General features: G+C 41.1%; 1 protein-coding gene across 4 annotated transcripts in view; it reads left to right on the top strand.

Moving 5' to 3' along the window:
* Nucleotides 1–2: 2 nt before the first annotated feature.
* LOC110483474 (uncharacterized) overlaps nt 3–15,604 on the top strand; it is a 44,300-nt gene continuing 28,698 nt past the window's right edge. For 2 of the 4 annotated variants that reach the window (XM_085583761.1, XM_085583760.1), the window contains exons 1-2: nt 356–8,409; nt 15,293–15,484. The gene's annotated coding sequence lies outside the window, so the exon portion shown is untranslated. Of the gene's footprint in view, nt 204–355; nt 8,410–15,292; nt 15,485–15,604 lie in introns of those variants that run through there. The other 2 variants (XM_085583763.1, XM_085583762.1) reach the window with 2 other exon arrangements.

Below are 15,604 nucleotides of genomic sequence, written 5' to 3'. Positions count from 1 at the left end.
CCCGGCGCGATGGAGGCGCTGCGGCGGCCGGCGCTGCCCGAGGGCGGTGCGCTACCGCCTGTTCGCGGCGGCGGCGGCGGGCCCGGGCGGCGAGGCGCTGCCGCGGCGCTGCGCTGAGCTGGCCCTGCTGCGCTTCGCCCCGCTCCTGCCCGCCTACGTGTGGCAGCGGCAGCCGTTCCGCCTGCGCTACGTGCCGCGCCGCGGTGAGCCGGGAGCGGGCCGGGAGGCGCGGCGGGAGGAGCGCCCGGAGCGGCGGCACTGGGAGGGGGACCCGGGAACCGGGAGCGTGTGAGGGGAACTGCGGGCCTGCGACGGGGACTCGACGGCCGGGAACCTACGGCGTGTGAGGGAGAACCGAGGGAGTGTGAGGGGGACCCCGCGGCCGGGAGCGGGGATCATTTGAGGGGGACCCGGCGGGTTCGAACCGGGAGCGTGTGAGGGGGAACTGCCGGTGTATGAGGGGGACACGGCGACCGGGAGCCGGGAGCCTCTGAGGGGGAACGGAGGGCGTGTGAGGGGAACAGGGAGCGTGTGCGGGGGAACTGTGGGCATGTGAAGGGGACTCGGCGGCCGGGAACCGACGGCGTGTGAGGGAGAACCGAGGGAGTGTGAGGGGCTCCCGGCGGCCGGGAACCGACGGCGTGTGAGGGGGATCCGGCGGGCTTGAACCGGGAGCGTCTGAGGCGTAACTGCGGGCATATGAGGGGGATACGGTGGCCAGGAACCGAGAGCGTGTGAGGGAGACCCGACGGCCGGGAGCCTCTGAGGAGGAACCGGAGCTTGTGCGGGGAACCGGGAGCGTGTGAGGGGTGACGCGGCGGCTCCACAGACTCCTCTCAGTGTCACGGCAGGGTTAACCCAGTGGGGCATCTGGTGCCACCTCCCCGCTGTAGCAGCGTCATCGCAGAGCACAGGACTCAAGATTGCTCAGCAGGGTCTGGAGTATCCCCAGGGGGGGAGACTCCGCAGCCTGTGTGGACAATCTGTTCCTGGGCAGGGGCTGCTGAGCCGCCCCTCCTCGATGTGCCCCGTCCAGGCGCACATCGGCGGCACCACCGTGTTCGGGGATAACGTGGAGGATGAGTGGTTCATTGTGTACCTGCTCCGGGAGATCACCAGGGAGTTCCCGGGGCTGGCAGCCAGGTAAGGCGGGTCCTGCTGAGGTGCTTTAGTGGGAGGGCTGCGAAGGGGCAGTGCCTATGCTGTGAAGGTCCTGTCTTAACATTCCCCGTCCTTGGGAGCTGTTTCCCCATCCCATACACGTTTGAGGTGTCCAAGGGCAGGTTGGATGGGACTTGGAGCAACCTGGGCTAGTGGAAGGTGTGCCTGCCTGTGGCAGGGGTGTTGGAATCAGATGATCTTCTAGGTCCCTTCTAACCTAAGCCTTTCTGTAGGTCTATGAATGTTAAAAATCCCCAGCAGACATGGATTCAGAAGTGTGGTGTTGTGCTCTGCAAAGCTTTTCCTGCTAAGAAACCAATTTCTCCTTGGCCAGGATTGATGACAACGATGGAGAGTTTCTCTTGATAGAAGCTGCTGATTTTCTCCCAAAGTGGCTGAATCCTGAGAACAGTGAAAACAGGGTGAATAAAACTTGTGTGCAGTTGGCAATGGGGCCACAGTGGCCTTTTATGTAGCCAGCTGGCATTTTCTCTTGCACTTCTAGCCAAATGGTCAGACTGCCTCTGAAGACACAGAGTGCTATCTGTCCCTTACTGATACTCTCTTCACGAGCACTCCTGTGTCCCCCTGAACTTTCTAGCTCTGCTAGAACCACTTGGATGATTTTTTAAAATTATATTTTACCATGTTCTGGAGTGTTTAGGCAAGAGGATTTGCTGCCCTCAGAGAGAGAATGCAGGAGTGTTGCTCTCTCTGTAAGGAAACAGGCTTTGTCTGGTAGAGGTGAAATAATGAACAGACACCTTCACCTGGATATGGATGGATGCTAATGGCAATGGATTTAAAATGGATTAAAATGGAGATAATTAATTTGGTCATTAGCAAAATATTGTTCAATTATTTTTCCCCTACTCCAAGTTCCTAAAAATGGATGGAATACAACCCAAAAATTTATTGCAAGAGTGTGCCAGGCTCATATTTTGTTTGAGGGAACAGTGAGGGAGTTGAGAACATTGCAGTCAGGGCATTTCTTAGGATCAGGAACCAGCAGAGGTCGCATGTAGCACCAGAAATAATGCTTTTTAATCCCTGTGATGTTCTGAAGCAGTTAGGTTATGCTGGTTCTCCTGAAGCACTTTTCTAGTTGAAGAGAAACTTGGTATTACTGTTATTAAGGAAACAAGATATCTTTGATGAAACTTGTTGCAGGTAAAATTGGGATTTTTACTGTTTGCATCGTGGTCTCTGGCATCCCAAATCACTTTTGTAAAAAAGCTGTGCTGCTCCCTGTATTGGTTCTCTATTTGTACTGTATATTCTCTGTGTTCAGGCAGATGCATTTGTATATGAAATGAAATTTCCCACCCCTCTCTGTGTGTGAGTGCTCTTACCCTGTGTGATGAGAGCACTGCTGCCTGCCAGGTGTTCTTTTACAAAGAAGAGCTGCACATCATTCCGCTGTCGGAGCCTTCGGAGCAGGACTGGCCCCTCTCTGCTCCCTGTCCCACGGTGCCGCAGGCGCTGGCGCTGTTATCCACCCGCTCCAAGGAGTTCCTGGCTGCAGAGCCCATCAGAGCTGCTCTGTACAAACACATCCAAGGGTACATGGGGGCTGCATTTCGGTCCTCTGCAACAGTGGGGTTTGCTTCTGTGCTCTCTGGGCTTTAAACATTTCCCCAACAGATGTGCTAAAGCTGGTTCCTCTTCAGAAACCAGCAGCCAAAGGTTTTTCTGTGGCACTCTTGGAAAGAGGGGGATCAGTGTCTTGTAGGCTGTGATCTGGGGATCTGGAACTGGTTCACTGCTGTAATTCCACCACTGACAATTACAAGAGTTACTCTTCCTTCACATCCTTCTTATACTGAAAAATCTGACAGTTCCGTGATATTTTAGGAGCCCTGTTCACAAAGAAAAAGAGTATTTGAGCTCAAATGTAGAAGCAGCAGAGCTGTCAGAGCTTCAGCTTGTCAAAGCTGTGTTCAGCCCTGTGCTTTATTTTTTGCAAGGATTTTACAGCATAACTTTCCCAGAGTATGGTGAAGAATACTGCATAGCTGGATATGTTGGTTAAGTTCACAGGGACTCATCTTACTCATGTGGGGGATTCCATTTTCTTAGCCATGTACACTTATATAAATATGTATTATAGAATCAGACATTCGAGGCATTAGATTGGCCAAGTTTTACCTCCAGAGTGATCCTCTGACCCATGCTGCAGGTGAATATTAAAGTGAAGTGGGCCTCGTGGTACAGAAGGAGGGGTTACCTCTCAGTACCTTCCCACGCTCTGTTGCCGCTCAGGTATCCCGAGCGGATCCAGGCCTCGCTGCACCGAGCCCGCTGCTTCCTCCCGGCCGGAATCGTGGCCGTGCTGAGGCTGCGCCCGTCCCTGGTGGCTGCGGCAGTCCAGGCCTTTTACCTGCGGGATGCGGGCGATTTACGGGCCTGTCGGCGCCCCTTCAGAGCCTTCCCTGCCGAGCAGAGAGTGATGGCCCTGCTAAATGCTCTCTGGAGCCGCTGATGGCCCTGCTGTGCTCCTCTAAAGCCTTTGATACCCTGGTATGTGCTCTTCTAACTCACTTAATTCCCTTCTGTCACTGACAAGGGTTCTGTGGCCAGTGGTATAAACACAAAGATTTAACTTAAAACTGCCAGTTTTCTGTTGTTTTTTTCCTTTCTGGCTCTAGAGATTAATTTCCAGGTTATTACATTTATAGCTTCTCTGGGTCAATGTGGCTGGACTTTGAAGGGGCTGATAATGAGACAATTGTTTCTGTAACCAGAGGTTGTGATTATATTTCCTCTGCTGAAGTGCCTACTTGAGTAATTTGATCTCCTTGTGTGATCAGAGCAGTTTGACAGCACTGCCAGCCAAAATGAGGAGTTGCTTCTAACCAGTGGTTCTCTTCAAGGCCTTCCACTGTTGCAGAATTTCTGAGAGACAGAAGTCATGATTTATGTTTGGAATAAGGTTTGAGCTACCCAGTCAGACTAGGCCCTGATAAGCGGCTTTGATGGGGTCTCGAAGCCTTTGATGCAGTGAGAATTCAGTTGTGGCGCAGATAGAAATTGTATTAAGGTAACTACAAAGTAATCAGCTATCTGAGCATGAATTAGAGTAGAGCTGCAGTGTGAAAAGTTTGACCACCTTAAGGAAAAGGTTTATTTTCTATTTGGTAGTAGGTAGGGGTTTTATTATAAAAATTATAAATATAAATAAAATAAAATTAGAAATCTATGTATAGAAATATATCCTAAATACGCTAAGATCTATATAAAAATTCAAAGGTAAGTAAATATAAGTATCCACATAGCGGGAGGACCCGTGACTACAAGAATGATGAATTCTCAGTTGATCCTGAACTTGATCCTGGATCTACTGCGCCAGCTGAATCTCTACAAATATATGGGCCCTGATAGGATTTGTCCAAGAATTCTCAAATACCTAGCTGATGCCATTGCAAAGCCTCTCTCAAATGATGATTCAGACTGACCCCTTCTGACTCAGCATATTTTATGATCACTGTTCCTGTTTTATATTAATTTTGCTTATCTGTATAGAGGGCCCAGAACAAGGGCAAATCAAGTCTGATTAATAATTCCTGTTTACACTCTTATGCCACTGTCATGTTTTTAAACACACATTTTCTTATAGCTCATTATTTGGTGGCAACATTTGTGATATTGTAACAGAAGAAGAAATGTATTAAATGTATTGATTTATTTACCTGTTCACTATAGCGTAATTGGTGAATGTCTCTTCAATTGCAATAATGTAATGGATGTGACAATGGAGTTTTATCACTGAGTTCTACAAGTGTTATTTTCTCATCACTTGAATGGAAGTAGAAATATTAAGACCTCAGCTGAACAAAAAGACTGGTGTAGATTGTGCAAAGCAATTGACTTTCATAAGCTTGCAGAGTAATTCATCAAATCCTCTAAAAATAATGGAATCTCTTTTCCACTTCCCCACTTGTGTTGGAATAAAATACTTAAAATAAGAAGAAAATTATATACTATAAATGCAGTTCTTTTGCATGCAGTCATCACTATGATTGCTTGACTAGAAAATCACAACACTCTATGGGTTTGTTTATAGAGGAAAGAGTTCGAGAAAGGAAAAAAACCTCAGCAGCCAGAGAAAACATGACATGACTGCATAATACCCATGCATGACAGTGCTTCACAACCACTTAATAAACTACAGAAACAGTCAAAGGGTCATTCATTTCTAAAAAAATCAAATACCTAGCAGACAACCCCCTAGATAACCTGCCAGTCTTCATTTCCAAGTTCTTTACTGTCATTAAAAGAGCTGAATTCAGCATGATTAATTTAAAAAGCATTCTAGATCACTGTTAATTAGTTGCAGTATGCCTTTTACTCACCTGTCAGTGTTTCCTTTCTTTTTGACTAATGCACTATGATGATAAATAATATGTTTTACCCCATGTTTTGCCAACTATGCTTTTCCAAATTTTAATCATTTATTATTGTTTATATTCCAGAGACACATGTGTCATCTTGACAACCATTTTTCAGGATGTAGCTTAGCAGGTATTTTGCTTAGCCGGTAGACTTTACATTTTCAAATGTTTGTCCTCTTAAATCCATTTTCCAAATAATATGAAAACTTGAATCTGAACTTTTCTGAAATTGATGGGTCTTCAATTGTATCTAAAAAAGTATCTTATGGGGTTTGTTAAGAATATATTCTTAAGAAATATATTAATATAATGTTTGTGTGGGAAGAATCCAAGTGTCATATCTAGATTTTTTGGCATGACTGAAAGCCCAGTACATGTGTGAATAGACACAGTCCTGCAAAATAGATTCTGACCCAGCCATTTTTCTGTCTACTGTTGTTTGTGGGCACAAGCAGTTCGCATTAGAGGCAGCTGGCCACAAGTATAATGAAAATAAGCTAACTGGTTGCAAGAACAGGAAATGTTCCCCAAAGCAGATCAAAAATGTAGTACAGGCTAGCTAAAGTTATGAGTAACAAGGCTGTTGAAATGCTCAGACATACTTCTGAACAATGATGAGACTTTGGGTTGAAAAAATAGAATGTAGATGATGGTTGGAAACAGTGAACGTCTCAGTGTTTTGAGGCATAACTGACTGGCTTTGGTTAATATGAATTATTATTACCAGTTATTTTATTTAAAGAGATTGTGTTAAAATGTTTGGATATCTGTCAATTTATTTGCTAAGATCAGCTTGCCCTTGATTTTGACTTCATATATCATAGTATAAATATGGGCAGATTGGAATGGTTTTTTGTGTTTCACAGGATATGTTGCATTATGTTTTATGACAAACATTTGCATTTAAAATATATTCAATCAAGTATGCTAGTTACTCTACATGTAAAGTTCAAGCAGAGTGTGTCACCTGTGGTGCAAAAGCTATTCTGTTGATAGGATTTTTAACAGTAAGCAGCTCAACTGCATTTAGAAATATGATTGCTATTTAAAGAAATCTCAGAAAGATAAAGAGCATATCTAATAATTTACATCTTTCTTACGTGACAGTGAAGAAGCATGCAAAGCATAACTGAGTTAAGTTGATATAACAAAGACATTGGTCACTGAAGGTTTTCTGTAGCCAGATGCTTAATTTGATTTGTTTTTTGTTTTATAAATGTATTACCCAAATTAGACATCCAAAAATGCATTTTGAAATTGAATACCAGAGAATAATTCAAGGTTGATGATGAGTGTATTATGAACAGTTAAACTTCTTTGTTCAGACATTTTGAAAATATGTATCATTACACCTGATTTAAAAGTGTAAAAAAAGGAGGAGGACTCCAGGAAGTATTGACCAATCATTCTCACCTCCATGCCCAATAACAAAATGGAACATATTTTTCTGGAAGATATATTGAAATATATGAAAGATAGAGATATGATTAGAGACAGGCTTTAAACTAAGAGTAGATTTAGCTTTCACATAAATATGAAATTTTTTACAATACAGGTGGTGAGACAGTAAAGAAGCTGTAATTTCCAGATCACCAAAAGAGTTCAAAGTCAGGCTGGATAGGGCTTTGAGCAACTTGATCTAGTGAGTGATATTCCTGGCCATAGCAAATGGTTGAACTAGATGATCTTTAAAGGCTGTTTACAACTCAAACCATTCTGTCATTTTATATTATTCCTAAAAATTATATTTTTGTGTTGAAATAAGTTGAGGGATTTAATGAATTGCTGCCATTTTTACTATGATTCAATCTAACTGCTAAGTACTGTAAAACAGAGTCTTGCTATCACTGGGGGTAAAAGGAAATTAATATATTATCTTCTACAAGTAGAGAGTGGAATAAAGAATAATTGAAATTTGTGAAAAATAAACTATTAGAGCTGGTTAAAATTTATAGTTTATAAAATAATCTTTCCTAATAATGACTGAAGAAGTTACTGAGCAGCAAATAAAATATAACTTCTGACTACAAGAGGCAGAAAAGTAGAAGAATAATGGTCCCCTGATAGTAATTTTGACATTGTCATTGTTGCAAATTAGGATTGAACTCGCTCTTCCTAGCACACCATTGCAGCTGTGCTATCAATCATTACACTTCTTACAAAGAGAATCAGTTTTTATAGTTTTAAAATTTTATTAAATCTAATGAGGGAATGCCTTGAAATTAATTCAATACTGTGGTTTCATAAAGATTAACAGTACATGTCCTTTTTGTGCTATGGCAAAAGAAGATAGACTCTGGCTCTGATTAAAACCATAGAAAGAACACATATATGTTTACAGACATAAAACAAAACTGGGCAGAATTTCCTAGTCTGATGTCATGGCTCAATTCATAGAACCATGGAATCAGAGAACGGTTTGTGTTGGAAAGGACCTGAAAGGCCATTTAGTTCCAACCCCACTGCTGTGGGCAGGGACGCCTTCAACTAGAACAGGTTGTTCAGTGACCCATCCAAACTGACCCTAAACACTTGCAAGGATGGTACATGCACAGCTTCTCTAGGCAACCTAGTCCAGTACTTCAGCATTCTTAAAGTAAAAATTTCTTCACTATATCTAATGTAAGCCTATTCTCTTTCAGTTTGAAGTCATTTTCCTTTGTTCTGTCACTACATGCCCTTGTCAATACTCTCCAACTTTCTTTTGGGCTGTTTTCAGGTACTGGAAAGCTGCTCTAAGGTCTTCCCAGAGCCTTGTCTTTTCCAAGCTGAACTTCCTCAACTTTCTCAGTCTGTCTTCCTAGCTCTCTCTAGCTCTCTGGTCATCTTCATGGCTTTCCTCTGGACTCATTCCAAGGTATCCATGTCCCTCTTATGCTGGTAGTCCCAGAGCTGAACACAGTACTCCATATGGAGAGTAAAGAGGAATAATCACCTCCCTTGACCTGTTAGTTAGGTTTCTTTTGATGCATCCCAAGATATGGTTGGATTTCTGGTCTGAAAACCTACATTACCTGGTCATGTTGAGTTTCTTTTTGAATCACACATCCAAGTCTTTCTCTGCAGAACTGTTCTCAATCAATTTTCTTCCCAGTTTGGGATTTGCGCTTGGGATTGCCCTGACCTACATGGAGGCTATTGCACTTGCCTTGTTGAACTTCATTAAGTTCATATAGGCTTGCCACTGAAGCCTGTCCAGGTCCCTGTGGATTTTGGGACTGTCAATAAATCTGTTGAGAGTGCACTCAATTTCACTGTCCATGTCAACAACATGGATATTTAACAGCACTGGCCCCAGTATGGGTCTCTGAGGAGCACCACTCATCACTACTCTCCGCTTGGACATTGAGATTTGACTGCAATTCTTTAAATGTGACCATACAGCCAATTCAAAATCCACCAAGCAGATATTCCATGTCTCTCCAGTTCACAGACAAGAATGTCATGCAGGACCGTGTCATATGCTATGCACTAGAGCAAGTAGATGCTATCAGTTGTTCTTCCCTTGTCCACCAAAACCTTCACCCTCCTGTACAAGGCCACTAACAATTTCAGACACTTCAGATATTTGTTGCAGACCAGCTTTTGTCTTATATATAGGCCTTTAAATAACACATTCTTTATATGTGAGAAGTCCTTCTCTTTAAGGGAAAAAAAAGTTGTCAGATGCCTTTGAGTGACAGATTCCTTCCCTATACCAATAGCAGTCCTTAAGTACTAGAGACATTGGTTCTATATAAGATATTTTTATCAGTGTTTGCACTAAATATTGAAACTTAAGCAGCGTATTTATATGTTGGAAAATGTTTAAATAGGTGACTCCCCTATAGAAAAGCAATTTACTTAAACACATATGGTATTATTGTTTTGTTCTGGGGGAAAAATTAGTACAGTAATTTGGATTTTGCAATTGAAGTTAAAATACTGTAAAGAAATTGAATTTCTGTTATGAATTTGTCTACATGTGCTGCCTCACGTCATGTGAGATGTGTGTCCTAAAAGTGCATCTCCTGAATCCCTAGCAAAAACTGTTCTTAGCAGTATCTTCCTTAATACTTGCCTCAGAACTTATATTAAATATATTTTCTATATAGTTCTATATACTTGCCTATACTATATACTTGCCTCAGAACTATGTGTTAAGTGAAGCTGAGGTAAAAATTGGGAGATAGATTCTGCCTTCTGGTATACTTGATATGGTTTCATTATTACTGTATGGGTCATCTACATGCCTCTGAGGAGATTTTACTCAATCAAGTAACTTCACACAATATTACAGGAAAAGAAAATTTCCAAAATTTCAGGTGCCAGAAATCTCTGATTAAACTCAGGAGAAAAGAACCTGAGGGAAAAAACAGAGAGGGAACATAAAACTGTGAAACTGAGCTAATATGTAAGTGAGAAGTAAATCTGATGACTAAGGGGATGCATTAACAGAGGTAAGAAAAGTTTCAAACCTGAAAACTAATGGACTGACAGTTTGGCAGTGAAAAAGGAGAAGGAAAAAAAATCTTGACTGCCTGATACATGTATGCTGGACCTTATACAATGAAAGTCATTAGAAGGAAGTTTGGAATAAAGAAAAATCAATTGCTTGTGATGAAAGCGTAGCAGGAATGGTTTGTCTTGATTGAATGAGGTACCTTGAAAATATTTTTTTATTAGAATATGAGTGATGACAACACTATGTCAAACAGAAAAAAAGCTTCATTACTCCTGAGGAACTGAAAAATAATCTATTAAATCTATCATCCAAACAAAGAATGACTTTCTGATGGATTTCCCACATGTATTTTCAAGAAGTCACATACAGATTTTTACTCAATAGACAGATTTTTCATGAATTTTGAGCAACTGTATAGCTATCTTTTAGCAATATAAATGTACTATAAAATGTAATATTGGAATCTGGAATTACTTTTCCTTGGTGAAGTATCACAAACTTGATAATATTGCTCCATGCAAAAACTTCAAGTTCTTGCTTTTTGATCAACAATTAAAAACTAGATCGTGTTAATATAGGTGGAAATTTGTAAAATTGTAGACAAACACATGCATGCATTCTATTATTTTTTAATTGTCAGTAGCATCTTCTGGTTGTTTTTGCTTCTCTCTCTTTCAAAACAGAAGCAGTTTTCAGGCTGCTTTGTGCCTACATGCAGTCCTGGGCACTCCATTCAACAACACTTGCTTAGGGTCTTGCTCAGTCCTCAGCGAGCTGACACTCCTACTCCATTTGCCAAATACAGCCTAATTCCCTAGAAGTAAAGTTATGAAGTGCATATTGCGTACTGTTTTATATAAGAAAAAAATGTTGCAATATTTGTCTGTTTCAAAGTCTGGTTGATATTTTTCATTGTAAAATATAATTTTCAATTGCTTAGATAAATTAAGTGTAAAGTGAGTGCATGGATAATCACATTTCTAAGAACTTGGTAAATTAATTCACCAAAGCGATGCTCTGCCTAAGCAGGAGCTCCAGATTTACAGAGAAACAGAATATTTCAGGAATGGAAGAATTGAGCAAAATTTCTCCTCTATTGACATGGATGATTCCCTGATGAACTCTGTATGAGTTTGGTCTAGTTTTTGATTGTATCAACAGAATGTGCTGGAGAAGTACCAAAAAAATAAACTAGTCTCAAATGTGGCGTGGGATGAGAATAAAATTGTTGGACAATTTTGTGACTCAGAGATGGGGCAACTGAGAGGTGTTTTAAAAACTTTTATTCTATTTTCAGTCTCATGAGAAGGGTGAGACAATACAGATGTTTTAATTCATGCTATTACAATCAGAAGCAATTTTTTATTATAAAATACTATTAAGCGTTTCATAATGATGGGAAAATCTTTTTTCTCTATGTTTTCTTTTGATGGCTTTTTAAACTTTAGGTACTATTATAGTGAACTGTCAAATGTTGCATGGGCCATCTTTAATTTTTGAGGGAATGCCTTGCTAGGCTCTATCTCCATAAATGAGCCGATATCTTTCTGGCAATTGCTGTGGGGGCTCATCTAGGTAAGAAATTTTACTCTTAGTGAGCACTGGGGTAATAAAATTGCACAAACTTGAGTTTCTGTATACAGGATGAAGGGGAGTAACATTTAGTTGTGGATCTCCCGGGTACTGAAACTCAGCACAAAATTCTATTGCCAAAGAACTAAGAATTTCTAATTCTTGAGGTTCAGAAGGTGTTTTAAGAAGATAAGGGACTCAATTATGCTAATTGGTTATGGGATTGGTCTTGTTGGTATCTTCATGCTAATATTTGTCACGATTGGGTATTGGCCATTCTTTGGCTGACACTGGCACACTGTGCTATTGGTTTGGGCTTGAATTGGTCAAACATATGGTGTCTGTGCCTGCTGACTTGGTTAAAGTACCCCAAACATTTGTTTTTGGTTGATCTACAGTCCCATCTGCATTGCAAAAGTAAGTAAGTAAAACTAGTAAGTGCCAATATATAATTTGATTAAACTCTATGTTCTTGTTCAGCTGCTTTTTGGCAAAAGCTTTTCCATATATTTTAGTTCTTAAGCAAATCTTTTAGCACTTGTTCAGGGCCCTGATAACTCTCTACAAATCAATTTCCCACATAAAATAATAAATGCAAGAGCTAGAAGCAAAGATAAAAGGAAGGCAGAACTATAGAAAAATGTGGGATGCCACTGGCAGAGAGGATGAGGAGCAAGAAGAGAGAACTTCAGATTATATGAAAGGAAAAAGTAGTGTGTCTTGATGTACAGCTCTGTGTGTTGGTATGATAGCAAGAAATAGTTTAGGAATATTCATCAGGAATTAATTTTCTTACAGCACATCTTTCTATCCTCACACTAAAGTGGCTATTCATACAGATTGCTGTAGTATGTCTGTTTGCAGTCCTGAATGTGAAATGTGTTTGCAGATTTGAATCTATCCTTGTAAGCTATTCCAGTACCTGGAATACATTTTCATATTATTTTGTTTATATTGCAGAAATAGCTGTGAAATACTTTTATAAAAGCATTCCCCTTGCACACCCTTTAGAGGCCCAGTTGTTCAGAAAGTCATTCAATGTCTGGAGGTATTAAGGTTTTTAATCATAAAAGTCTGCATTGTTACACTTAAATTCTTAACCTTAATGACAATCCAGACAAAAGTCTGAGGTTTTTGGTGGTTTTGTAGGGGGTTTTTTTGAGTTTTTTGAAATGTGTTATTGAATATAAGAAACATAAAAAATCTGTCATAAATGAATTTTGAGAGGATGAACTTAAGCACTCTAAAGATGAGATATAAAGCTATCTGTGCATTCTAGCTTTTTTTCCTTCCCTGCAAAGTGTATTCTACACTGCAAAGTGTGAGGTAGCTATAAATCAGACATGTAAAAATATTCTCAATGTGAAAGTCTCACAGTTTTGATGCCTCATAATTATGCTTCAAGAAAGAAATATTATTTCCATTTCACAGGTAGCACCTAAAAGCATAGACATAAGTGTCTTGCCCAAAGCTGCAGAGGAAATCTGTGTTACAGCAGATAATTAAATGTCTCAAAACAGCTACAGGGCAGATGAATATTCTTCTGTTAATATTGTACAATATAATATTGGGGTAGGTTCAGACATTTACACACAAAAATCCCTGGGCACATATAGACAGGACGTCTGGAAGGATTTATGTGTTTTTTAATATCACTAAGCAAAAATTCAAAAAGTCCAAAGTTAAGTGTAACAGAGACATTATGTGTCTGAGGAACCTAATCTCTTGTCCTACTGCCCCACTTTTGAAACCTATGCTTTTTGAACTGTGGCACCACTTAACTGAAAATCTCTTGTTGAAATCTCATACATGAATGCTGAGGGATATAATATTTTAGTCTATTTAAACAATAAAGTCAAAATATGCCCCATGAAAAATGTGTCAGACAGATACTTAGATCCTTCATTGTCTCAAAGAGAACAACTAAGATCACTTTCTGAATTGCAAATTTGCAGTAAATGTTACCAAATTAAACTATAAATTTGTGTCCTTGTATTTAAAGGATTCCCTCACTTTCATTTATATAAATTCTTTTGGAAGCAATATTGCATTTTATGGAACAACTTAAGTGTCTTAGAAAGAAGAAATCACAACAGAACAATTCTTAGTTTAAACATTGCTACAGAATTGTCATGGTTTGACACAGGAAAAAGAATCTTCTCGGCAGGAAGAGGTCAATCCAGGCAGGGGTTAGGTTTGGATATTGGCACTTGGAATGACCAATTGAGGGTGGACACGCCTCTGAGAACACAGAGGGGTTAAAAGCAGAATTCCCGGGAGAACTCGCTCTCTTTGGTTCCAGTCATTGGAGAGTGCAGACCTCCCTTTCCCAGGCACAGGCTGGGTGAGGAGGGGAAGCCATGTGGCCTGGGGAGGTAGGCCAGGGGTGAAGGGTCTGGAACCGAGCTGGGCCAGTTCCTGCAGACAGAAGGGTGGAGAAAACCTGAGATGTCTTTGTTCCCCACTCCCCTGTCCCCCCGACACCACCAGAGGGAAAGAGACAGAGAGCCTGAAGGCACCTGAAAGTTTGCAGGCAGAGGAGAAGTGGGGGGAAGGTGCCCAATGTGGGAGTTGGAGTCCTGGGCCGAGATTTCAGCCGTCCAAGGAGTCCGGAAATGAAGGCTTGGTGAAATATTACTCCTCCTCAATTTTGAGGAAAGAGAGACAGCCTGGGACCTGAGATATTAGGGAAAGAAGGTTGGGGGGAGATGATGTAGTGGCTTTTGGCTGGGCTTTTCTTGTTAACCATAGACTGGACCAATTTATCCTGCAACAGAGACTGCATTTTTATGGGGATGCAATGGTGAGCCAAAAGACCCGCTTCAGCAACTACCAGTAAAAGAATAGAGTGAACAGAGAAAGGCTGGGGAGGGTGTGATGATGACCTCTGTCCTCAGAGAAGAAGATCTCTATTCTTGGACCCTCAGCCTCAGGGGAAAATGGGGGAGACTATGGTCCCAAAAAGAGACACTGGACTGTTGTTCCTGTTGGTCCTTGGCAAAGCATCCTTAAAGGTAACCTATGAGCAGTCTTGGTCCATGCACGGTGGTGAGAGCACTGTGACATGGAGAGGAGAGTGTCACACTGGCAGATTCTCTCCGGGCAGTGCCATGTGTGACATGGAAACACAAGAGGTGGCAGCTGTGTTTTCTGGGGGTCTATGGTGCAAGGGAGACTCCTGTTTCCCCTGACGGATTTAGTATTGATTATATTGAAGGGTGAATACTTGATTAAGGGTCCAAATGTGTCTCACTGTGGTTTGTTGGAATTGGATGGTGGGAGGAGGATTGTTTTGAAAGGTTTTAATTTTGGATTTTGTGTGCGTTTTTCTTTCTTTTTTTCTTTTATAGTAGTATAGTAGTAGTAGCTTAATAGGGTTTTTTTCCCCTTGTTATTAAGCTTGGGCCTGCTTTGCTCTGTTCTCAATCGCATTTCAATTGAGAGGTTGTATTTTCATGGGGGTGCTGGCATTGTGCCAGTATCAAACCATGACAAGAATATAAAATATATTATCAGTTCTTCTTGTGTATGATAGTCTCTTGCTTATGTCATTAAAATGATACAACCTCAGTGTTCAGGAAACAATTTTGGTTCACACAAAAGAGAAATAGCTTGTCATATTTAAAGCAGAGAGTAGTCCAGTATTTGCTCTGCTCCCTAGTCTATCCTGCCTGGGATATAATTCAATTAATTTTGTCTTTTTTTTTTTTTTTTTTTTTTGTAGGTGGTGGCCAATATTGACTGAAACAAGGAGACTGAGATTGAGATTCCATCACCTATGTTTATGTGTCTGCAGTGCAGACAATTGCATGCAAGCTAATTGTGTCTAAGCTCCTGCTGCAGTCCAAGAGCAACAGAGAGTTAACACAGTCAATGAAACAATGAGAACTATTCAAATACAGACATCAAAGTTACGGTGAGATAAGCAGTTCCCTATTGTCCACAGCTGACAAGATCTGCATCTGTAACAAGCAGCTAGCCTGCTAAAACTTATGTTGCATGTACCTAAACTTGTGTGTCTGGATATAGAGCTGAA

The sequence above is a fragment of the Lonchura striata genome, chromosome 6 (assembly GCF_050655825.1).
Source record: "Lonchura striata isolate lonStrDom1 chromosome 6, ASM5065582v1, whole genome shotgun sequence".
Classification (NCBI taxonomy): Eukaryota; Metazoa; Chordata; class Aves; order Passeriformes; family Estrildidae; genus Lonchura; species Lonchura striata.
This window is presented reverse-complemented; position numbering and strand designations above follow the sequence as displayed.